Raw genomic sequence first — 26,797 nt, 5'->3', positions numbered from 1 at the left:
TGCCTTGAGCTGAGACATCAGTTTTTCCTGCTTTTGAACTTGAACTGAAGCATCAGCTTTCCTGGGTCATGAGACCTGTTAACTTCACTAATCATGTGAGCCAGTTTCTCATAGTAAATCTTTTTCTGCATATTATACAGCCCACTGGTTCTGTTTCTCTAGAGAATCCTAATACTCTGACATTGACAGATAGAAACATTTTTTTTGCTCAGAAACTGTCTACAAATCCAAAGTCCAAACAACTTGAAAATGATAACAATCATTTATATACATTTGAAGCCCTTCTTAAAGCATGTGATCAGTCCCCCATACTACTGCAGCTACCTCTCTGGTCATGGCTACACTCCACATTGTTTTCAGCCACAAAAATAACCCACGAGCCTTCTACATGTGGACAAATTCCATGCTTGTTTTATTATGACATCACAGAGGGCAACACAATGCAAGAACCACAGAAGAACAGCTGAATTCAGTAGCTCTCATCTTTAAATCAGAAAGCCACGTTCCTTGTCTTAATGAGTAGGTCTGCTGGACTTCAGGCTAGAGCTATGCTCCGAGTGATCATGAAATCCACCTCCTAATGATTTCTCTTCTTACACTTGGGATCCCTCAGGTGGAAGTCATGACACTAAAGCATTTCTACATTTTTACCAGAAAAGGAAATTAGAACTATCTGGGAGAGAAACACATGTAGACACCTAGGATTGTGAAGGAGGAGGCTTGAACACATCAAAATTTAAGGTTCTAAGGATTAAGTTTACATTCTTCAAATTATTAACCTTAATGTCTAATCTTTCTAGCTACATAACTTATACATTTTGTGCCACTGTTGTGAAACAGTATGTTACAGATTCATTGAAATATAAAAGTATCTTTCTCTAGCTTTTTATCTGAGGCTCATAAATACCTCTCACAGTAAATGTTTGTCAAGCTCAGTTTTGAAGTTTTAGTTTCATCTTTGATTCATCCCTTTCACTAAGTCCTCAGATTATCAGTTCTATTTATTTATTTTTCTTCTAAATGATTCCTTTTATTCCATTTGACTCTACAATGAGAAATGGTGGCTTAATGGTTTAAAAGTATTTCTGGACAAGTAGATCCTGAGGTTAGAATGGTGATGCCAAAGACCATAATCTGTGTGTGTGTGTGTGTGTGTGTGTGTGTGTATTTCTGTGCGTGTGTTATCTCCCATATCACATTGATGATTTTGTGGTTAGTACATAATAAATACTTTTAAAATTTTAGAGATTTACTAAAATAGCCACTAGACTTACTGTTCTCTTAATACTTTACATAAGCAGTAAGCCCCGATCTAACGAACCTGAAGTGAGGCCTGCCTGATTATGAGGCAGAAGGCCTAAAAAACACACAGAGAAATACCTAATATCCTCTATTTTGTACCGGTTAGGTATGATTGAGCTAAAGATTTCATTTATAAGTTAATGATGGTAAGCAATGGTCACTTTAAGGTCACAAATCACCCCTTAAGTCATTAGCAATTGATACTATTGTATTTAATAAGCAATTTAGATTTAATAGAGTTTTAGAGTTAATTTCATTTTTTATGCATTATAATTATTAGAAAATTAGGAACCTATAGTTAGCTTGCATAGAATGTCTCTAACAAAAATGTTCCCAAGTGTCTCATTCTTAAAGTTCTCTGGACAAAATGGAGTTTTCTGTAATAGATAAGTTTCTTTGCTCATCCAAATCATTAGATGCAATATGTATTCATAAATAAAAATGTAGCTTAGAAATGCAGTTTCCTTTTGAGTACACCATTAAGAGAAAAATTTAATGTCTTATGGCTTGTCCCAGAGAAGCTGCATAGGTAGGGAAAGACCAGGTCCAGGTCCTGTGCCCTCTTTGCTGAGTGCCAGGTGCTGGCCTGCTGTAGGGGCGGAGGTGACATTTGCAGGTTAAGTCAGGCAGATAACATGAGAAACATATCCACAAAGGAAGAGGTCACCCAGGGAAGGGTAGTGCTCCAAGACTTATCAAGGAGTTGGCGAATCAAGCACATACTGAATGAGGAAATCATTTTTGGAATGGAATGAGAAACCCAATTATAGAACCAAGGCACATTGCTGAGGGCAGACCAGGCTTATTTGAGGCTTAAGTATGATTAGAGAACCTATTAAAAACAGTTCTCATTTATTGTGTGTTTACCATGTATTGTACTAACCACAATGCTAAGTATTTTACACATATTAACTTCTCTGATCATTGCAAAGGCTCGATAGAGTAGAAAGTCCATTATATGGATGAGTGAACTGGACTTCTGTGTGCACACCTTCCTGAGGTCACACTAAATGAAAGACTTGAATCAAAAAGCCAATGCCTCCAGAGCACTGCAGGTAGGGTGAGATGTGAGCATATGTGTACTTGAGGGTATGTGTGAGTACATGTGTGTGAACCAGGAACCAGGAACCAGGGTGACTGTGTGTGTATGTGTATGAATGTGTGTAGCTGAGTATGTGTGTGTTTGTGGGGGGCTGGTGCGAATGCATATATAGGGCAGAATAGAAAGGAACCCAGCAGTTCCCTTCTGGTCACTGAGAGACTGAAACTCAAGAACAGAGTGAGGACCCACTGGGCACCTTGATCTCAGGTCAGTCTAAGGACAAGAGTGACCAGTGCTCAGTGAGCTGGGGTGCCCAGCTCAGAGAACTCACCTGTGCTTTACTTCTTGTTGAAAGTCAGAATAGGTTTGGGACCCAGGATGTGAAGAAATGTGAAACTTGCCAGTAAATGGCTATACCCGGTTACATAGGCAGTTCTTCATTCTAGAATAATTTAAATAAGAATCTAGCGGCTTCAGATTACAGTTTCCAAAATAATAACCAACCCCAATTCTGTGGTTTTCCAAATTCTCTCTATCTCAAAGGGTTTCCTGAAATTCTACAAATAGAAATCTAAAAGGGAAATGAAATGAAGCAGAAAAAGGAAGACATGCCATAATCTTATTCAAACACAAAGGCTCCTGAGGATACAAATTGCTTTTTATGTCTGGTACCATATCTAGCACAGAGTGGGACACATCTAAGATTCAGTATAAGCTCTCTTTGTGTCTGCAGTTTATATAGACTGTGTTCTCATTTTAGAGTGATGAAGGCCTAAGATTTTGTGTTCATGATTTTATAGAAACCATTTCCAGGATTGATTTGTTTTTTTATTGAACTAAACTAAAAACCTGAATATTCAACTGATATAGAAAAATAATACTGCCTACAACAGATGTTTGGTATAAATGAAAAAGCTATTCCTAAATCATAAAAAAGCCACTTGAGCTTTATATGATTGTAATGAAACACAAAGCTCTATCAAACACCCAAATTTAATTTATTAGTATCTGAAACTGACAATGTGCTAAGGATGTTGATTAATTAACATGATTTTGCAAGCCAGGCATGGACTATGAGTGATTCTTTTTGACAATTTCCATAAAGATTGCAAAAAGAAACTTAGCTCTGTGATCTGCCGTATTGTTGGAAGAAGCTCAAATGGAATACGTTTTAATTATGGTAGCAAGCACTGTCTCCCCTCCTATTTCATTCTTCAAATTTACTCAGGCATAACTAGAATTTGGAAACATTCAGGATCTATAAATTCTTTATTCTTATTCTTTCACCTCCTGTTTGTACTTCAGATAATTCAAAAAGCTGGATTTAATTGAAAGTTTGACCCAGTTTTGGTCATCACTAAACAATTCAAATATCTGTCTTATGGAAATGGAATTCTCTTTGATGAGTAAATAAGGCTAATAGCATTTGATGATCTTACAAATTCCAGGACTTGAGCTTTGCAATGATTTATTCTCAAGTGGTAAAAATGTATTATCTTCAGTTAACTACTAAGATAATACATATTAAACTGAGGAGAAGAGCTAGAAATGGTAATGAAATCATTTCTTTTGTCATCTACATATTTTGAGAGAAATATCCAATGCATTGCCAATGATATTTTTGTTTATAGAGGTACAAAGTTAAATGGAACATAGTTATTGATTTGACATCAGTGTCTAAACCAGAGGAAGTTTAAGTAGCTTATGGAATGTGAAACAGTATTACTATATCCTGTAGATATATCATGTATTGCATTTTCTAGTGGTTTAGATTCCCATGTTATCATTCACTATTTTATGACAAGGAGGTTCAAGGTGTTTTCTGGTTAAGAAATCTTTCCAGAAACAAAGATGTTCCAGAATTATAGGCTTTGTCAATAAACCCAATGTGTGTGTGTGTGTGTGTGTGTGTGTGTGTGTGTGTGTGTGTGGTGAATCAGCATGCTTTTTTTGGGAACCTATAACATGCCAGGCAGAAGGGATACATGATGAGCAGTGTGTCATGTACTCAAAGAATTCAATGCCCAGTGGAAAACACGGATGATCAATCCAGAATACTGGTCCACCATGTATTTTCTATACTTCTTAAAGCCAAAAAGGATCTGAAAACTGGTAGATTTTTTTTCTATTTTTTTAAAAATTTATCCCACTTAATGTGAATATTTATATAATTCATTGTTAAAATATTACTCTATTTGATTACTAGGTGCTGCTGCAGATACCACTGCAAATTTTATATAATGTCCAGTATATGTACCACATTATCTTTCTAAAGTGTGAAAAATTGGAGGTTCCAAAACACATTTGGCCCCCAAAATTTCAGATAAGAGTTACAGATCTGAACAACATGGTAAGTGATTCACACAGTGTTACGGAACAGAGAGGAGAGATAAGGATACATCCCAGATACAGATAGGGTTGGGGGAAGGGCCGGGGAGAAGGAGGAAGTGACACTTGAGATGTCTCACTAAGATCCATATGACTTAGAACTGGAAGACAATGTGAAGGGGAAGAGGTGCACCTGCACAGATAACACTTTGTGCACTAATTGTGGTCAGGTGGAGAGAGAGAGATTCTGATTATTCATTACTTTGTAACACCATCTCAACATTTTGTGTCCTAAAACAACAATGATCATTCACTTGCTCATATATGGGCAAATTGGTCAATGGGTTGGGGATAGCTCATCTCTGCTTTATGTGGCATCAGCTGAAGCAGTTCAAGTGGGGCTGGAGAATTTGCTTCCGAGAGGACTCACTCACATGGCTGACAGGTAGGTGCTGGCTACTGAATGGCAGTTCAGACAATAGCGACTGTCAGTAGTCAGGGGCCTTGGTTTGTCTCACACAAATCTATCCACGAGGTGGCTTGGGCTTCCTCACAACATGGCAGGTGGGTTTAAGAGCAAGTATTTCCAAAAGCTGGGAAATGAGAGCTGTTATTCTCTTAAGGCTCAGGCTCAGAATCTGGCAAAGCCTCACTTTTACCATATTCTGTGCTTAAGAAGTTATAGAGAAGAGGAGTCACAGATCCCACTTCTCAGTAGGAAGAATGTTGACAAATTCATGGCTATCTTTAACATCCCTGATTGGAGCTTAAAATAGGAACTTGAAATAGTGGGAGTGGGGTGGAGGAGTTGTTGAGGGAAGGCTACTCCATCATTCTAAAGACTCAGCTCTACCACCAAGAGAGTGCGTTCCTAACAACAACAACAAAAAAAGCAAAATAAAATACTTAATGTTACTTCCATGCTTATGGTTAACCTCTCTCCCTTCCATTTCCATCCCTGCCCCCCACTCAGAAAAGGGCTGGGGATGAAGAAAGGAGAAAAAATTTTTTGATCAAGTTTGGGAAGACACCTAGAAATTGAATCCTTTACATTCCTATAAAAGAATTTAATCTTGGAATGCCACTGTGAGTGTGGTACCTGTGAGACACGGTGTGCATTAGTCAGTTTATACTAGCTTATGAGAGCTGATTGTGTACACTTCTCCCAAATCCCACATTCAGCAACAGCACATGGTAGCTTCAATCCAGCTATGGCACACCCTACAAATCAGGTCTTTTCTTTTCCCCCTCTCTGGAGAGTGAATTTACCAGTATACCACTGTATCTATGTCAGCCTGACCCTGGCCAGGGAGCAGGAAAGCAAAACATAACAGAGTCCTGCCTTTGGAAACATAAGAGTACAGCTTTCTGAATGACTATTACCTACTGAAAAAGAAATTGAATGCAAGAATGAATAAAATAATTAGTTTCAGTGTCAAATGGACAGCAAGGATACGTTAGGTAAATTAGAAAACATGGAGAGGCAATGGGACAGTCATAATAGAGGTTAAAAAACAAAACCCATCTGGGCTGCAGAGGAAGCTGGTGGCTGAGGAAGTGGTGGTGCTGGGAAAGAGGGAGTGGGGAAGTTCTTTAAGAGGTTGCTCACTGATGGCTGCATGTGCACTGCTTGGAGCTAGAACTTCTTTAGAAAAAGAGCCTGGTGGGCTCTCTTCCTTCTTTTGGAATTTCCCTGAAGCATCCTCTCATCTGCATGTTCCCCTACATGTCCTTGGCTATAGAAGCTTCTTCCTTCCTTTCTCAGAGGAGGGAAGAGAAGCTTTTAACATTGTGTTTTTGTGAAAAGAACAAGATTGCATTTGGAACACTATTCACGTCCAGCTAAAAAGAACGGCTTGTAACTGTAAACCAGGAACTGCAGTTTCAAAACAGATTTTCAGGAGCTGGAAGCTGCAACTTGAAACTGTAAACCAGGAACTGCATTGTCAAAACAGATATCCAGGAGCTGGAAGCTGCAGCAGCCAGAGTGCTTGCTAAACTAGTAGAGGGGAAATTGTACCACTGCTCATCAGCAGAGAGTCTGGCTCTATCTGTGGGGTCTGAAGGCAGAGGCATTACTGTAAATGAAGATATGGGCTTTCACTTAGGTGGTATTTTTCTGAAAAGCAATTTCATTAGCATTTTTCCTACCTCTGCTCTCAATAGAACTTGACTCTGTTCATCAGTTTACACCAGCATTATCAACTGTGCTGTGAGTCCTAGAGTTCCAGTGAATCTTTCTCTGAGAAGCTATAAATAACACTTCTTCCTCCAAACACAAGTCTCCTGCAAATAAGGCTGTATTGGGAAGCAATAAGCCTCCTGTTCTTCAATATCCCTTTAATGTGAATCTTATATTCTGCATATTTACTGAAACTAAAAATTTGCAGAATCTTCAATTTACCCAGAACATTTGCATAAAACATTCTCTCCTGCTCTTTGCCTCCTTATTTCCCAAATGTAAGAGGAAGGCTCTGATTGCAAAATTCAAGGCAATGCACATTAGGTGAAGCATTCTTAATCTTTATGTTTTGCTGCAGGAGAAACTTGGAGGAAGATGTCAGGGGAAGTAGAAAACAGAGACTAATTTGGGGAGGGTTGGTGATGGGCAGGTGGTTGTTAGAAATAAGGCCCACATTAGGAATGTAGAATTGGGCCCCAGGGCTAATAGGACATTTGCTGCCACTGGTCCATGTCATCAGGGACAGCTGACCTGTCCTCTTTCTCCAAGTCATTGGTGAAAATTCTGAACAATTTTCTTAGCAGGTGATTGAGATGTGAGGGTAAAAGGAGAGGTGCAGTCTTCTCCTCCGTGTGATCTGGGATGTGGGAGCATGTCCGTCAGACTCATGGAAAGAAGGTGACTCTTGTGATTGTTTTCCCTAAAAGAAGGTCATGGGTTAGAAAGAAACAGGTTAGTTTTCAAGCTGTAATCTCTGTCCAACTCACAGTAACTTAGGATAGAGGGGTAAAAGGCTCTTTCCCGCTCTGAGGACTTGCTGGCCCTGCAGTCTCTTTCTGCCCAGGGAAAGCCACACTAGCCACATAGATCCTCGCTGAGCTCACCTAGCCTTTCTAGTGATAAAGGTAAATGGAGTTATCCCAGGTCTGTTAATTTCCAAAGTTTGTCTTATAATTGTGTTATGGAATAACATCAAAGTCACTCCCCAAATCAGATTTCAAAATAGGACATAATCAAATCGCTCGCCTCTATGCATTCTATGTATCAGTGTGGGCAGGCACAGGGGAGTGGTTAACTATGGCCAAGAATAAGGAGCTGCAAGAGAAAATTTGTGTGAAATACTAATGACCAAGGAGCAACATGCAAAAGGAGGATAAAGGGAGTCCAGGGACTTTTTATCTGTGCTGCGATCTCTGGAAATATCTGGGAGTTCAAAAATCATGGTAAGGTGATTTCTCTAGTCTGCCAACTCCAAAATAAAATTTAGAAAAAGGAAGAGAGGGAGGGAGGGAGGGAAGAAGGGGAGGAAGAAAAGGAAAGAAGAGGAAAACCAGCTTTTGTTTGTTTGTTTCCAACTCTTAGATGGAAAATATCACAGCCTCCAACCAACATCTTTACACAAAACCTCAATCAGAAGTTAGGAACCACAGCTCTTCTAAGTATGATTATTTTCCATATAAAAAAAATATTTCTCTACTTCCCACCACAGTCAACACACAGGATATGTGCTAGTTGTGAAGCTTACGCCCCCAGCACCACAAAGCAAGACCCACAGTTCTGAGGGGTGAAGCAGGTCAGCCCATGCAAAGACTCTTGATGGTACCTCTTTTATACACAAAAATTTTCCATAGTTGGAGCACGGGGCTTTGGGGCCCAGGCAGCTATTTATTTGACAACCTTCATTCAACTACCATTTATTTTGTGCCAGCATCATAAATTTAGGGGAAAACAATAATTTTGTGTGGAGGAAGAAGATAGATAGGAAATGAGATTTGAGATGAGGCAGGGTCTTATATGCCATGCTAAGGAATTTAGAATTTGGATACAATCTTTCTTTCCACCTTCCCAACCACATTTTCTTCCAAAAATATTTTCTAAAGTCTCATTACTGTGCCACCAAGGTAATATGGGTCACAGGTGGGGTCGCTGAAGGATTCAACCATGGAAATGACACAATCCTATAGTGATTTGAAAATAATATTATGGAACTGGTGTAGTGGATGGATGAGAAGATGCATGATTAGATGCAGTAGACCTAGATAGCCAACTCTGATAATAGCCAAATGAGAAAGAAGGGCCTGAAGTAAGGAGATAATAGAACTTAGATAGATAAGGCACTTGGACTGAACAGGAGGAAGTCAGTGATAATTCCTAGTTTCTAATCTAGGAGGCTGAGGCTGTCCTCTCAGCCTGTACTGTTTTAACAGCCAAACATCTTCCTCATGATCACACACTTTCTGACCAATAAAAGAAAGTCCAAAGGCTGTTCAAGGCACCCATTTTGGCCCATTTCACTTTTACTCAAGCAACTCCAGAATTAACCTCCCTCCCTCTGTCTGGGCATGGTCCTCTTGAATGTGCACCCCTGTTCAGGTGCTCCCTCTGGCCTTATGGACTTGGCCTTCAGACCTGGCAGACAGCTCTGTCTCTCAGTCCTCTTGAGAGGGCTGTGTCTTTGTTGTGTTTCTGAGGATTTTCCCATCCCACTCTGCTTAGGTGGGTTCCTTGTTCCAGCCTGAGCTCCTTGGAATCCACCTCATGAACCAAGAAAGGGTCTGGTGTCCTCCCCAAACAGGGGCTTAACACAGAGAAAAGAGAAGGAAGAGAGGTGATCATAAGTTTATTTTAGGTTTGTTGACTTTGACATGCTGGTGGGGCTGGTACCCAGGGAAACAAGTTGTGCTGGTGACACCAATTTGGGAACCGTTGACACCATGGGAATAGATGAGATCAGCCTTCAAGAGTGTATGAAGTGAGAAAAGAAGCAGGTCAAGGAGGGAAGCCAGGGGTGCTGATGCAAGAGGAGACAGCAAAGGAGAGAAAGGAAACCAAATTAGAGAGTGATCATTTGTGTTAAGTATCAAAGAGAGGTTCAGTTGGAAAAGGACAAGATAGAGTCTTATACTGGGTGTTGGATCTAAAATAGACAAGTACTGGTCTCTAAAGGACATTTTAATATTACTTCTAAATTCAAACACTGAGTTACCTCACCCTCTCTCAGAAAGCACTTAGCCAAAATCAAATAAGTTGAGACAGAGGTATAGTGATGGCGAATAAAGCTAGGAAACACTGCTATGTGATGTGTATATAAACCACACAAAGCTGTAAGCATCAGCATGGGTTTAGGAGCCAAAGAGAGTTTTGCTAAAAGTGAGGCAGAATGATTGCAATTAAACCAAGATCTAGCTACCAATTAGTAAATGCACAGTAAAACTTTATATATTTATAAATTCCTCATTTACTAGAAATACCCTGATAGAATACTAAATATAACCCCTCACCACAAAGAAGGATTTTTGAAAAATACATTGCTGTGCATTATGTTCATTAGCAAAGACAATCAGTATTTCAAGGTTTATCCCCTCTAGTAGCTTTCATTACTTTGCGTTTTTACTGTTTTACTACCATGTGTCCAGATGGAGATTTTTTTAAATTTTTTTCTGTTCAAGTCTTGGCATGTTCCTTCAATGTAAGGACTCATGTTTTCTATCAGTGCTGGAAATTTCTTAGCTAGTATCTCTTTGGATATCACCTCTCTTTTATTTTCTCTAATTTTTATTTAGGAACTCCAAATTTGTGTGTGTGTGTGTGTGTGTGTGTGTGTGTGTGTGTGTGTACATGCACACACATTTTAACTTTTTCATTATGTATCCTCGGTCTTTTAACTTCTCTTTCATTTTGTTTTCACAATCTTATGTTAGGTTTTTATTTTCCTTCTAATTCATTACTTCTCTTGAATTGTATCATGGTAATCACCACTTGAAGGTTGTTTTTATTTTTCATTTATAAAATTTCTATTCTGTTATTTTTCAAAATGTCTGTTCGTTTTTTCCATACTGCCCTTTCCTTTCATATGATTTTTATTTATTCCTTTGTCTCTTTGAACATTTTCATCATACTTATTTTAAAGTGTCTTTCACATAATTTTACTGTCTTCAGGTCTTGGGGTACAAATTCTCTTGTCATGGTAGTTTATTTTTGTGCATTATAACTTTTTATTTAAATCTGTAATCTCTTGTTCAGGCTGATTACATTCTCTGGAGTTGTGAAGCTGTAGGACTATGCTCCCAGAATGTTTTCAGCTTGCTGCTGCCTGGGACCTACAGACTACACCTAGTTTGGACCATGTTTTAGTTTTGTACCGTAAGAGAAAGATTAATTCTGACCTTCTATTCATGTGTATTGAGTCTATGAAAATTAAGCATATGGCTTAAATTTGCAAGCTTATTTTTCAAGAGATAATATTTTACAATATCTCAGGAGTAATTTTTTTTTTTTTTCCTATTAGGGCCCTGATTTGATAGCAAAGTTCCAAGCTTCTTTCTTGGGTGGCAAACAGAAGTCTTCTAGAATTCATTTCACATTTGGATCAGTCCAGAGGGCTGCTGGATTCACAAAGATAGTTTAATTCCATGGTCCATAAGCAAGGGCCCTATGCCCCTACTTTTGTGGGCATTATAGCTGTTTATGCCTAACTCCTCTGTGAGGATCTCAGCTTTGATGCCACTCACTTCTCTGGCTTTGGGTTTCTTCTTCATCTATGAAACCTGAGAATTTCCCTTTCTTGGTTTTGAGCTCAGTGCTATATTTAATCTATTCAGAATTATTAAATGTTTGCACATCATGTTAGTTTCCCAAATTGACAGGAATGTCCTCTGATGATACAATCCTTAGATACTAAAACGTTCAAAATAAGCTTGATGACCATTTTTTTCATCCCCACACCCTTACTTAAGGGGTCTCTTCCACAAATGCAATTGATCAGTTTAACATCTGAGTCTCCTCAGACAAGTCCCTCAAAAATGTGCATATGGTTGAAGATTTTGTGTTTCTTACATGATACTCTATAAATCACTTTTCTTAATTGGAAACACTTTCAAAACCATTATCTTTTTTAATCTGACAAGGGAGATTTGGTGGGTTTTTTAATTCCCATGTGAATGGAAATGAAAATGGGGGGGAGCCTGCAGAGTGAGAAACTGTGGACAATGAAAATGAGGTAACACCAACATTTACAGTAGGAGAAGAGGAGGAGTATACCATGAGGATGACTGAGGGAGATTTCACAGGGGTGGGAACAGGGCCATCAGAGAGTGGCCGCTTGGAGTAATAATAATGAAGGAGAGGCAGTCTTCGCAAAGAGAATGGTCAATGCAGACAAATGTTGCCCGGATGGGTGGTGGGGGGAGAAAGATGAAACATTACCTTTTTTTTGCAATCTGAAAGCCACTGGTGATTTTTGGAAGAGCAAGTGTTGTAAAGTATTGGGATCTTTTCAGGTGTAATACATAAATGAAAGATTGAAAAGTAGGAATGTATATCTAGTGAGCATATGCAACTCTTAAAATAAACCAGGGAGAAAAAGGGAGATTTGGTTATTAACTATAGTATATATATACATTTTTTTGGCTGCGCCATGTGGCTTGCAGGATCTCAGTTCCCTGACCAGGGATTGAACCCAGCCATGGCAATGAAAGCCTGGAATCCTAACCACTGGGCCACCAGGGAACTCCCAATGAAAGTTAAAATTTTAAGGCTTGAAGGTAAGGAAACAATTAAGAGGGAAAGTCTGAAAATATAGATGAAAGAGAGGATTACTGATGAAGTGGCTTCCCACAGGAGGCATTATGCCTGAAACAGAGAAGATGCTCAATAAATATTTGGATGGATGGAAAAGTAGGAAGGGTGGAGTTCTATGTTGGGTATTTTAAAACCAAGAAAGTGAGGAGAGCATGAAGAGAATTAGAGAGAAATGCTATGCGTAGTAATTCACTTGCTTTCAGCTTTAAGTGCAGATCTTACTATTCTCACATGACAAGGAGATAGATGTAAGGCTGATTAATTCAGTGGTTCAATGATGTCCTGAGCAATCTTGGTGTTGGGGTTTGTGGAGAAAACAAAAATTGCACTCTATATTCCTTGTTTATATTTTTAATTCATAGAGATATACTTGGGAGTAGGGCAAATGGAGATCAAATTTGAGCTTTAGTATTGATAGTGATGTTGAATGTGTCTTAGATGAGTGACTATCACGGATTTCTTAACAATGGACACTAGATAAATGGCCTTACCACCATTCACTGGAGAAGCCCAGGCCGTGACCCCAGGTCACTTCACAAAAAGAGGATGCAGAGCAGAATGTCCCATTACTTTGTAATTTCAAAAATTATTTTGCTTGGAGAAAATAATCAGACCTTTTTCAAAGCTTATGCAACATCTGAGAAGTGTAATTGAGATATTTAGTTACTTTGTACTTTAGTATATTGATATTTCTGAAAACACATTTGATTACTAAAATCTCTACTACTAAACAGAGTAAACACACTTAAGATCACTTCTTTCTGCATATCCTCTGTTTGAGAGCTAGAGACAAACAGATTAAATTTGGAGAGGCTCTCTTTTTCCATTTTAATTCAGGATTTTTTTCCTGTTCACATAATTGAAAATGAAGACTACTGAATCATGTCTTCTGATCAAGACCCAGTGTTGGAGAGTGTTGCCTTGACCTTGAGAGAAACTTTGTCTGTGTAAATTCAAGTATCAACGAAGAGAAAATAAATATGTATTATTTTATAGAAAACAGAAAGGTTTTGCTTAGTGAAATCTAGGAAATAAGTCCTCAGAGACAACTTCCAAATCTTTGATTTACAAACTTTTCTGCAAAAAATTTTAAATAAGTTTTCTTCTGGTAAATAAAGAATGTTAAAAAAATTTTCAGCTCTTCCTGGAAACACTGAGAGCACAGCAAGCACATAAATTTTTCTGACAAATGCTGAGGTGAATGCACTTTGATAACATCTGCTTCTTTTCCATGGCACCTGATGACATTAAAACTGTGGCTTAAAAGTAAACAGAGAGATCAATTTTCTTTTTTTATAAAGCTTTTAGCTTCAAATACATGGGATAGATGGCAGGACTTGGCCCAGAATACCAGTTAATCAGAGAACAACACACATTTGGGAATCAGGTCTTCCTAAGGAGAGCTGGATTCAGATCCCCCTTCTGACAACTTGTCAAAACAAATCCATCTTGATTCAGTCCAAGCCCCAAGCTCCCATACCCAGCCTGAATTAACAATTTAGTATATAAGGATGATTGTATGACTAAAGGGCAATTGTGTTAATGGCAAACATGTACTGAATGATTATTATGTGCAAGCCACTGTTCTAGATGCTTTTCATTTATTAACTCAATTGCTCCTCACAATACCAAAGCCATGATTTGAAAACCACACACAGCCATCAGAAAGCCCATAAAATTATAATACCTTCAGTGTACTAACACTTATTATGTGCTTCTTTACATTTTATATCACATGCTTTACACACATGACACCATTGAATCTTCAATCAGGTATTTAGTTGCAAAAATCAGATGCTAACTGATTGACTCAGCAAAAAAGGATGCCAATAAAAAGAGGTCTACCTCTTTAGATATACCACAGATATGTTTGGAGGGCTGGAAAACCAAGCTCAAGACTGACCTACCTAGAGCAATACCTACATCACATAAACTGGCCTAATGATAAAAATCACAGCTGCTACCAAAAACTAGAGTTTTGTGCACCACTGTCACCTTCTATGCTAGAAAAGTAAACTTTATAACAGATGCTTGAACCATTAATGTTACTGCCATTTTTGATCCATGAAATTTCAACCACTGTACTACTGCTACATCACCAGTTCTTGAGAAAATGGAAACATGTTGAAGAGCTGACATCAATTGGCTCTACCCTTGCTGCAAGAATGTTTAGAAAAATAACTATCTAGCATTTTAGAAAAATAACTATTCTCCTACCCAGGAGACAGTTTTTATTTCCTACCAATTTCTTAAACCTGGAAAGGAATTCAGAGGAATGACAAATATCCACTTATAGTAATCTTGCAAGGAAATTTTTGTTGTTCTCACTTTATTAAATCATGGGACTAAGATCCAGAGAGGCTGTTTTAGATTGAGTTCCTGCAAACAAACTTCAAGATGGAAAATTTTGGGTAGAAAGGTGATTAGAGAGTGCTTTCAGGAGATACAACTCTTAGGAAATAAGAACAGAATTGGGCTGAGGGAAAAGCTAGCTTTCAACACCTCAGTGCAACTGAGGCCTTAGTCAGTCCTGTAGGGAACACCCTTGCTGGGGTGACAACAGAATTGTTCCAAATTATGGCAAGGGGGTTAAGCATAGAATCTCTAGATAAGCCAGTTTTGGGCCATGCTATGTCTTTTGGATGGGGTAAAGTCTCAGATGAGGTAGTTCCCTGTGGCTTAAAGGGAACAAGTTACTGTTGTTTTTGTAGTGGTAATGAACTAATCAATTCAATACTGACTAATTCTCAAAAAATATTAGTAGAGAAAAGTTGTATCCATATCTCTTCCTATGGTAGAATCTACATGAAACATATTTAAATATTTTAAAAACATAAGATTTGAAACTAAAGAAAGACTATGTCAAGTGTTATTGAGGATGTGGAGAAATCAGAGTCCTCACACATTGCTATGTAATGTAAAATAGTGTAGTTGCTTTGAAAAAGTTTGACAGTTCCTTATACTTGAAGCCCAGGAGTGGCCCTCTGTCTCCCTCTCCTTCAACAATTCTAATGATTTCATATTATGTAAATTCCTTTCTACTAAAATATATGGGAGTTTCATGCACTGATATCTGACTGATATTAGCTGTATACCTAGAACAAGGATGGTAATATTCATTCTTTGCCTAGACCACCTCATTTAGTTTTGGGTATTATGCACTGAGAATAACAGATCATTGAATCCATCCAGATGAGGGTGACCAAGATGGTAAGAAACTTGAAATCATGCCAGTTGATAAAAAGTTCAAGGCACTAGACAAAATTTATGAGGAACACAATGGCTGTTTTCAAATACTTTAAGCCCTCATGTAGAACTGTGTAGTACACAGGAAAAACGAGGACAATCTGGGGGGCAAATGTAAGGAAGAAAGTTCTGGTAGTCAACTTGCCTAGCCAGGTATTGAGATTCCCATTTCAGGAGGAGCTAAATTAGAGGGTGGATAACCACTTGGTGGAAAAGTCATGAAGGAAATCCAAGGATTCTGAAGAGGGCAAGTGTTGAACCAGATTATCTTAAGGTGAAGACAGCAAATCAATATCTCACAGCCAATCTGGCCTACATGATTCTGTAAAACAGATGGACTTAGTTATCAATATTTATTGATATTGATAATATTTATTGATATTGATTCAAGATTTATGTAAGATTCACATAAAAATCTGATATTTCAGGTTTTCTTGGGGAAAATTTTCAGAAATTATGATAACACTGGGCCTGCATTCTCATTTGGCAATAATTGGTATTGCTAAGAACAGATTACTTGCTTTAGACAGGGCAAGCACCTCCTAGTTCACCACAGTCCCAACATTCCCAATTGTTTTGTCTTTAGCTCACGTTTTACTTATACTACCTTCCTGGAATCTGAATTTGTTACCTCTGGATCCCCAAATTACGATGCTCTGATTCTTTGATGCCGTGATTCAAAGTTCAGTCCAAATGCTATATCTACTAGGAAGTTTTCCTACTCCTTTCAGGTAAATATTCTTACTCTCTTCCCTGAGCTCCTCTGGTTCATATGGCATTTACTACAACTTTCTTGAGCTTTTCTCTTGCAACTTGCCAATAAGATAGTTCTATGCTTAAGGTCAGGGTTTTCATATAGAGGAGGTCTCCATAGATATTTGTTCAACAAATATCTTGCATTGACTGTTAATGCTGCCCTTAGGCAAACTGATTAATTTCACTACAGCTTAGAAATAGCTTGTTCTAAGCAAGGGAAAAAAGCTTGCCTGCTTTCACTTTAAAATGCAAAGTTTATTTCTGAAATTGGGATTTATTTCCCCCTGGAATTCTGGAATCTTGAAACAAGTATGAAAGAATAATTTAAATTATAGACTACGGAACTTTATAATTGTAAGTCATTTTACTAGGCATCATCAGAATGTACCTTTGTCAGGCAAACCTGTAAATTGCTTTCTTTTTTCATTGAGAAATTAAGACTTAAAACTGAGTTGATCCACTACACCTAAAGTTTACATTTGAATTTATAACTGCAAGTCTATTTCAATGGTATTATACGAGGCATTATTTTATCTAACCGCAATCTTCTTTGTGGGGAGAGGTGAACAGTTTGTTACCTTTGACCTAATCAGGACTATTGATAATACAAGTTTTAGTTTAATTCTTGGTAATATTCTTTATATCATGAATGTAATACCTACATATTGCATATATCAACTTTGTCCAAAATATATTCCACATAATACTAGTTTCTTGAAATATCTCCCCAAAATAGGTCACAAAATCATATATTATACCCCAAATAGACTGAGCCACAGTATTTTTAAAGCTATAAAAACATTTAAAAAATTCTAAAAATGTTTCTGCTTCCCTAAAATAGACTTCCATTTACTCTGGAAATTACTTACCACCTGTGTTTCCTTTTAATTATGCAGTTAAAAAAGGTCTAGTTCCTAATTGTACTTATACTTGAGGCGAAATGAAGATTCCTAGAGACACCAGGAAGTTGTTAGATAACTGGTCTCTGCCACATAAAGATTGGCTTATGCAAGGAGCCCCTCAGCAATAAAGTCTGAGGTCATTCCTTGTACTATAGGTTTTCAGAATAGCTCTTATGATATCAGTTGCCATGATTCATGAAGAATGTATAAGTGAAGAGCAGAATTCTTTCCTTGAGGCTGGAGTAAGGCACTGGTATTATTGCTACTGGAAGAAGGACTGTGCTCAGTATGAATAAAGAGGCAGCAAATGGACTAACTAAAGACAAACCCCAGTGAAACAAAGTGCAAAAATAATAAAGAAGTTAAAAATTCTACCTAGAGTGTTTTAGCAGAATATTTCATCATAAAATTTGAATAGGGCTTCATAAGAAGGAAAACAGTAGAGAAATCTTGGAAATTTAACACACCTACACAATTGCCACCCTACCACCCCACCCCAGACTCATACACACAAAACAACCCAAACAAAGGATGAAAAAAGAATAGACTTGGCTAGGATTGGAAAATAGCACTGAGGAATTCTCTCCAAAAGTAGCACAAATACACAGAGAGCTTTTAGTTAAATGAAGGAGAAGTTAAAAGGTAACTTCTGGATTGGCTGAAGAAGGAGCTCTGTAAATTTTCTCACCAAAAAGCAGTGATAAGACAGAATAGGCACAAATAATCATTTAAGGACTCTGAATGTTGACTAAACCATATGACAGATTGAGAGACCTTTATTCAAGAAAAAACAGTAAACCTCAGTAAGAACAGTGGGAATCTGTGGCATTTTAGCTGAGGATGCCTTCATCCTCATGCTCCCTGCCCCAACTCCCTGGTGCAGTAGTTGTACCAGGAAAGAGCTGGCCATGAGGAAAATGGCAGGTTCACTGATGCCAGTCACAGTGTTGACTTGGAAAAAACCCATGTCTAGGGACATTATTAGGTGGCAATGAAGGCCATCTAATATTGCAGCTAGCCTGAAGCTGTTATACTTTTTGAGACAAGCAGCAGACTGAAGACCAGTCAAAAATTAAATAGGCAAATTTGGGCTCTGATAAGCTCCTACATATCCCTGGTGGTCTGGGAAGCTGAAAACATACACAAAGCTGCATGCGTGCACAAGAGAGCCTAGAGAAGTCTCTAGATACCTATGTATCCCTGGCTAAATGTGATGGCTTGAGCACAGGAAAAATAAAAACCAGAGGAAACTTGAAAACTCTGAATTTTGAATGTATTCAATCCAACCACAGATCCACTAATGAAGAGTGGAAGAGTTACTGGCTCAAGGTGCTTAAGCACAAAATCTGACCAATCATTATTGACCACTAAGCTAGATTGGCCCCTAGAGTGACCACTTGGATGCCAGACTTAAAATTTTTTGAAAAGAATTTAAAAAACTGATCAGGGGCTTCAGTGGCCACACACAGTGTGGGGAGAGAGACTAAGTCTAGAGACTTAGTTCAGCTAAGTCACCAAACAAACAAACAAACAGTAGGTGATAAAAATCCACAGTTTCTATGATATTATTCAAAGGTCCAATTTTCACCAGAATATTATGAGATGAAAAATGAACAAACATGAATGACCATCCCAGGAAAAAAGCAGAAAATAGAAATTATTTGATTTCCCCCTGATGTTCAACTTAGCAAATACTTCAAAACAGATATAATAAATATTTTCAAAGAACAAAAGAAGGCATTGTTAAGAATTAAACAAAAGTATTATTACAATGAGCCATCAAATATCAATTAAGAGAGATATTATTTTTAAAAGGACCAAATATAAATTCTGGAGTTAAGAAGTGAAATAACCAAAATGAAAAATTTAATAAAGGGTTTTTACAGTAGATTTAAGGTGACAGAAGAAGGAATCAGTGAACCTGAAGGCAGATCAATCAAGACCATGTAACTAAAGAATGCAGAGAATAAAGATTGAAGAAAAATGATGTGAAATATGGGCACCATTATGCATTCCAACATACACATATTGACAATTCTAGAAGGAGAGGAGAGAGGGAAATGGAAAGAAAAAAAATTCAATGAATTTATGGCTGAAGACTTCTGAAATTTGATGAAAACTATGATCTATACATTCACAAAGTTCAGTGAACTCCAAGCAGGATTAACACAAAAACATACAGAAAACTTGAATATTTTTAGCCAACATGGCTCAGTAGAACACTCTACTCCACAACAATAGAAAGCACATGCTTTTGAAACATACACAGGACATTTTCCAGGTTAGATCACATGTTAGGCAATAAAAAAATCTCAATAAATTTAAAAGGACTGCAAACATACAAAGTATATTCTCTGACTATGATGGAATTAAATTAAAAATCAACACCAGAAGAAAATCTGTGAAATCCAAAAATATTTGAAAATCAAACAACGTACTATATCTATCAAAGAAGAAATCACAGGAGAATTAGAAAATATGTTAAATTGACTGAAAATGAAGACACAACATATCAATTTATGGGATGTCGCTAACACAGTGATTAGAGGGAAATTTTAGCTTTAAAGACCTATATTAGAAAAGAAGAAAGATCCCAAAACAATAACCTAAGCTTCTGCCTTAGGAAAGTAGAAAAAGAAGAACAAATGAAACTCTAAGGATGCAAAAGGAAAGAAACAATATAGATCTGAGTAGAAATCAATGAAATAGAAAACAGAAAAAGATGGAGAAAATCAACTAAACCAAAAGTTGATTCTCTGGAAATATTTTTTAAATGAACAAATGTTAGTAAGACTGACCAAGAAAAAAAAAGAGAGAAGACACAAATTTCCAAAATCAGAAATGAAACTAGAGGCATAATTACTGACTTCACAAAAATTAAAAGGATTGTAAAGGAATATTAGGAAAAACTTATATCAGTAAACTTGACAACTTAGATGAAATTTCTAGAAAGATACAAAATTCTGAAATTGTCTTATGATAACAGAAAATCCCAAAACACATATAATAAGAAATTGAATTGGTAATTACAAATCTTTGCACAAAGAGAAGTTCAAACCTAGATGGTGTTTCACGGGTGAATTATATCAAACACTTAAAGAATAAATCATATCAAGTCTTCACAAACTCTTCCAGAAAATTGAAGAGGGAAAACTTTCCAACTAATTCGCTGAGGCCATTGTTAACAAAGCCAAACAAGACATCAGAAGAACCTACAAATCAGTATCACTTGTAAAAATAGACACAAAAATAGTCAACAAAATATTAGCAAATGGAATCCAGAAACATATGGTGAAGTAGGATTTATCTCAAGAACGCTAGGTTGGTACACTAGTTTTTGCCATGTAACAATGTTTCCATAAATTTAGCAGCTTAAAACAACATGCAGTTTAATTGTCTCAGTTTGATTTGTTATCTCACAGGTTTTGTGGATCAGGAGCCAAGGCACAGTTTATTGGGGTCCTGGGCTTAGTAATCCCCCAAAGGCTGCAATCAAGATGTCATCTAGGGCTGCAGTTTCATCTGAGGCTCAGCTATGGATAGATCTTCCTGTAAGTTCGCTCAGATTTTTGGCAGTTCCTTATGGCTATAGGACTTCAGTTACTTCCTGGTTGTTGCTTGGAGACCACCCTAAGCTTCTGGAAGCTGCCTGCATTTCCTTACCACATGAAATTCCTCAATGTAGCCCCTTGCTTCTTCAAAGCCAGCAAGGAATAAAGAGACTCTAGGCATTACAATCTTATGTAATCATGTAATCTCACACATTGAGTCATATTTACAGTATTCTATGTATCAGAAGCAAGTCACCGGTTTTGATCATACTCAAGGGGATTGTGATTAATATCAGGATGTAGAGATCATGAGAGCCACATTAAGATTATGTCCACCATAGGTGATTTAACACCTGAAAAATCAATTAATGTAATACCCCATACTAATAGATTAATATACCCAGATCAGTTGTATTCTTATATCCTTCAATGAACAATCCAAAATTAAAATTAAACAGACAATTCCATCCATTATAGTGTCAAAGTGAAAAAAAATACTTAAAAATGAATTTAACAAATATAAGTACAAGGCATGTACACTGTAAACTACAAAATATTATTGATGGAAATTAAAGATCCAATTAAATGAAGAGGTATTCCATTTTTATGGATTGGAGAACTAAACATTGTTAAGATGGCAATTTTTCTCAAATTAATTTTTAGATTCTGAGAAACAAACTTGAAAAACAGTACCTGAAATAAATTTGTTCTTTTGTTTATCTCATATAATGAGAACTCCAGAAATGAGCAGCACAGGGTCAATATGGCAGCTCCATAATGTCATCAGAGACCAGCCTCTTTCTGTTTTTGCTAAAAAAAAACAAAAAACAAAAAATAAAAAACTAGTATCTGATACAGTTTCATGAACACGAGATAGTTGTTTTTTAATCATCATCATGCTTGGAATCCATAAAGTGTCATGGAAGGAAGGGGTAAGAAGAAGGGGTAAGAAAAAGGCAAATATGTAAGCCATCCAAGTCAGCCTACTCTTTAAGTAGCTTTCCAGGAATTCCTGTCCAGTAACTATCACTTCCCATTGACCAAAACTGGGTTACTTGACTATTCTAGCAGCAAAAGAAGCTGGGAAATGCAGTTCTTAGACAGGCACATTCCTACCAGAGTGCAACTGCATTCTGTCATTTTAAAAAAGGGGAGGATAACTATTATGTGGGCAAATAGTAGTGTCTGGTACAACATGTGTTTAATTCAGACTGAACCATATCATTGAACCAGGAACATCAGCTGAAGTGAGTCACACTACACATACTGAAAGCCAAAGTAGTTCTTTTTAGGACAAAATTAATCCATTGGTATTTCATTAATTGAACATGGAAATTATTGTTCTGTTCTTTTCTGTTGTTTAAATGAAATAATTTGCTTAATTACCATTTCAGAAGGTGGGACTTGGAATGCTTTGAACTGACCAATTTTAAATTAATTCTGCTTTAGTAACATTTCACAAAATGAATATAAATCAGAACAAAACCTGTAAGGTATAGCAGGTTTCAAAATTTCTTTACAAAAACAGCAATGCACCAGTAACCACAGAGTAAAAAAGAAAAATTGGAGAAGTATATCACAAGGGAAGAAATAACAGAAACCATTAGAGACTCAAAGAGCAGAATGTGCCAAGAGAAGACGGATGGCTTGAAAAATTTTATCACAGTTTCCCCACAAATTACAATAATCTACCAGGTAGTGAAACCATTTAGTGAAATTGATATAGGCCAATTATGGCCCACAAGAAATGAGATGATCATTTCCCTCTTACTGGATTCAAAGAAAATTGTAGAACGTAGACATATCCTGCCAGTGAAAACTTCAAATGATGATTATAAAATATTCTTCAGAATAAAATATGAGTCAGATTGAGATTATGCACATTGAAGCAAAACTTTATTGACATTGCAACATTAGGAAACATTACAGTCACTGTGACTCCAGACATTCTCTGGAGTTGATTTAACACCTGAAATTTTACTATATTTTAGTAAAAGTAGTTAACAGACTGGTGAATTTCTTCTTCCAGATTCTCATGGTTAGGTTTAGGGGAAGAAAAAGACCAGTGGTGCCAAGACTATGGAGATATGATTGGATAACTTCATAGGGTATAATAAAAAACCCTCATAGTAAAGAAAGGAATGCAGACCAAGTAGATTTCTGGGCATGATTGCCTCTTTCTGTATTTATAGAAAAATAGCCCCCCAAAACCCTAATGAATGGATCTAATCTGGGGATGAAGAGTATCATCAGTGACCTTAGAGGGGTACCCAAGAAAGGGATGCTGCCAAGTTCTCTAGCTGCAGGACAGAGGACACACTTCTGTCCCTCCTTCAGGCCAAGCCATTCTCTTACTCTGTTTCCTATGCCTGGAACAAGGTCCCCTCAACATGTGGCTGACTAAGTAATTCAAATGATTTGAAATGTGAGTCAAAGGGACATGTGTTGATATATTGCTTTTGGGAGGAAGTATTTAATGACCAGTGTGAAACCTGCATCATTCTTCTCTTGCTGAATTGATTATGGAGTTTGCAGATAGTGTCTCTCTCAGCCTCTCCCAAGATAGCACCATGAGCAGAGCTCCCCTGCTCCCCTGTGAATAAATAGAGGGGGCTTTTTGTTACTGTAGCATAGCCTCCTAGCCTATCCCCACTGATACACTTTATAGCAAATTAAATTATGTATTTATAGTGTTGTTCATAATCCATAATCTCCTTATGGATTGTTTGCTCTTGAAATGTAACCTCTATGTGGGCAGGGATCTTATCTTATTTACTGATATTTCCATAGAACCTAAGATATTATCAGGAAAATAGTAAAAGTTCAATAAATATTTGTTCAATTAATAAACATAGTCTTTAAATAAGTATCCTTTTAGCCAAAGAACTGATATTTCTTAAATTTTTTTCCTAAGTACATCCCTAAGTCAACATTTCTAACATATTCAGCTGCATGACCTTGAGGAAATTACTTCACCTTTTCAACTTGGTGTCTAAGTTCATCTATTAAAATGGAACTATTCATATAACTATCTCAAGGTTGTTGTGAACATAAATGGGTAATATAGGTAAAACAATGAAGCTTATTGTATATTTCTTACTAAAAGTGATACAAAATAAATACCCAGTGCAATGTGTCATGTGCCAGAATTACAAAGTCTAGTTTCTGTCTTTTCTTAAAACTGAATATGGTTATGTTATTATGATCTGCCTAATGAGACGTAAGTTGAAATATTGAGTGGGACGTTTGGGAAGCGGCTTTCAATGAGAAGAGGCAAACTCTCTTCCCTTTCTTCTTCATGTGGCCTAGAGTGTGGATGTAATGATGAAGCCCTGGGCAGTCTGCCTTCAGACTTCATTTCTTTTTTTTTTTTCTTTTTTCATTTTTTTCATACATTTGTAACAAGTATTACTATCAAACTCCACTCATTGGGCCAGAGACCCTTGTGATGTTAGCGAAAAACTTGTCCCTCATGTAGCACACTACCTACACTTGTGAGTTCATTGGCCAGTGGCCGACTTCATTTCTTTAAGAGAAAAAACCTTTACTTGTTTATGGTACTGGAATATTTGTAACTAGCAGACAAATTAAGTTTCTAACTGATATACTCCTGTTCTATGTTGAGCGCTGAGTGTCTACTTGTAGGAAATTGTATGTCTGTGTGTGTGTCTGAAAGAATGTGTATATGGATCCGTACATGGAGAAAAATTTTATAGCAACACCTTTTTCATTTTTGTGCCAAGTTCCCTGATGAATGAAAAGGCTGTGTATCAGATGGCAATGAATAATGTAAGCCTAGACTTCTTCTCTCTTTTATTTTTAATGTCTTTTTCTTTAACAACTTTATTGGAGTATAATTGCTTTACAATATTGTGTTAGTTTCTGCTGTACAAAGTGAATCAGCTATAAGTATACATATATCCCCATATTCCCTCCCTCTTGCGTCTCCCTCCCACCCTCCCTATCTCACCCCTCTAGGTGATAGCACAACACTGAGCTGATCTCCCTGTGCTATGTGGCTGTTTCCCACTAGCTATCTATTTTACATTTGGTAGTGTATATATGTCAGTGCTACTCTCTCACTTCGTCCCAGCTTACCCTTCCCCCTCCCTGTGTCCTCAAGTTCATTCTCTATGACTGCCTCTTTATTCCTGTCCTGCCCCTAGGTTCATCAGAACGTTTTCTTTTTTTTTTTAGATTCCATATATATGTGTAAACATATGGCATTTGTTTTACCCTTTCTGAATTACTTCACTCTGTATGACAGACTCCAGTTCCATTCACCTCATTACAAATAGTTCAATTTCGTTTCTTTTTATGGCTGAGTAACACAAAATTGTATATGTGTGCCGCATCTTCTTTATCCATTCATCTGTCGATGGACACTTAGGTTGCTGCCATGTCCTGGCTATTGTAAATAGTGCTGCAATGAACATTGCGGTACATGTCTCTTTTTGAATTATGGTTTTCTCAGGGTATATGTCCAGTAGTGGGATAGCTGGGTCATATGATAGTTCAATTTCGTTTCTTTTTATGGCTGAGTAACACACAATTGTATATGTGTGCCGCATCTTTATCCATTCATCTGTCGATGGACACTTAGGTTGCTGCCATGTCCTGGCTATTGTAAATAGTGCTGCAATGAACATTGCGGTACATGTCTCTTTTTGAATTATGGTTTTCTCAGGGTATATGTCCAGTAGTGGGATAGCTGGGTCATATGATAGTTCTACTTTTAGTTTCTTAAGGAACCCCCATACTGCTCTCCATAGTGGCTGTATCAATTTACATTTCCACCAACAGTGCAAGAGGGTTCTCTTTTCTGAACACCCTCTCCAGCATTTATTGTTTGTAGATTTTTTGATGATGGTCATTCTGACTGGTGTGAGGTGATACCACATTGTAGTTTTGATTTGCATTTCTCAAATGATTAGTGATGTTGAGCAACATTTCATGTGTTTGTTGGCAATCTGTATATCTTCTATGGAGAAATGTCTATTTTGGTCTTCTGATCATTTTTGTATTGGGTTTTTTTGATATTCAGCTGCCTGAGCTGCTTGTATATTTTGGAGATTAATCATTTTTCAGTTGCTTAGTTTTCAAATATTTTCTCCCATTCTGAGGGTTGTTTTTTTCATCTTGTTTATAGTTTCCTTTGCTGTGCAAAGCTTTTAACATTCATTAGGTCCCATTTGTTTATTTTTGTTTTTATTTCCATTTCTCTAGGAGGTGGGTCAAGAAGGATATTGCTGTGATTTATGTCACAGAGTGTTCTGCCTATGTTTTCCTCTAAGAGTTTGATATTGTCTGGCCTTACATTCAGGTCTTTATCCCCGTTTTGAGTTTATTTTTGTCTATGGTGTTAAGGAGTGGTCTAATTTCATTCTTTTACATGTAGCTGTCCAGTTTTCCCAACACCACTTATTGAAGAAGCTGTCTTTTCTCCATTGTATATTCTTGCCTCCTTTGTCAAAGATAACGTGACCATATGTGCATGGGTTTATCTCTGGGCTTTCCATGCTGTTCCATTGACCTATATTTCTATTTTTGTGCCAATACCATACTGTCTTGATTACTGTAGCTTTGTAGTATAGTCTGAAGCCCAGGAGACTGATTCCTCCAGCTCTGCTTTTCTTTCTCAAGATTGCTTTGGCTATTTGGGGTCTTATGTGTTTCCATAGAAATTGTGAAACTTTTTGCTCTAGTTCTGTGAAAAATGCCATTGGTGGTTTCATAGGGATTGCATTGAATCTGTAGATTGCTTTGAGTAGTATGGTCATTTTCACAATGTTGATTCTTCCAATCTAAGAACATGGTACATCTCTCCAACTGTTTATATCATCTTTAATTTTTTTCAACAGTGTCTTTTAGTTTTCTGCATACAGGTCTTTTGTCTCCTTGGGTAGGT

At 37.2% G+C, this 26,797-nt stretch overlaps 1 non-coding gene and 1 pseudogene across 1 annotated transcript; both read right to left on the bottom strand.

The window, feature by feature from the left end:
* Positions 1 to 26,797, bottom strand: part of LOC129391370 (NADH-ubiquinone oxidoreductase chain 5-like) — a 118,553-nt pseudogene that overhangs the window by 74,823 nt on the left and 16,933 nt on the right.
* LOC112062053 (small nucleolar RNA SNORA62/SNORA6 family) lies at positions 24,284 to 24,427 on the bottom strand. The gene has a single exon (XR_002890511.1). It is a non-coding gene; the product is annotated as a small nucleolar RNA SNORA62/SNORA6 family (small nucleolar RNA).

Source organism: Physeter macrocephalus, chromosome 16 (genome assembly GCF_002837175.3).
Source record: "Physeter macrocephalus isolate SW-GA chromosome 16, ASM283717v5, whole genome shotgun sequence".
In the NCBI taxonomy this organism is placed as follows: domain Eukaryota; kingdom Metazoa; phylum Chordata; class Mammalia; order Artiodactyla; family Physeteridae; genus Physeter; species Physeter macrocephalus.
This window is presented reverse-complemented; position numbering and strand designations above follow the sequence as displayed.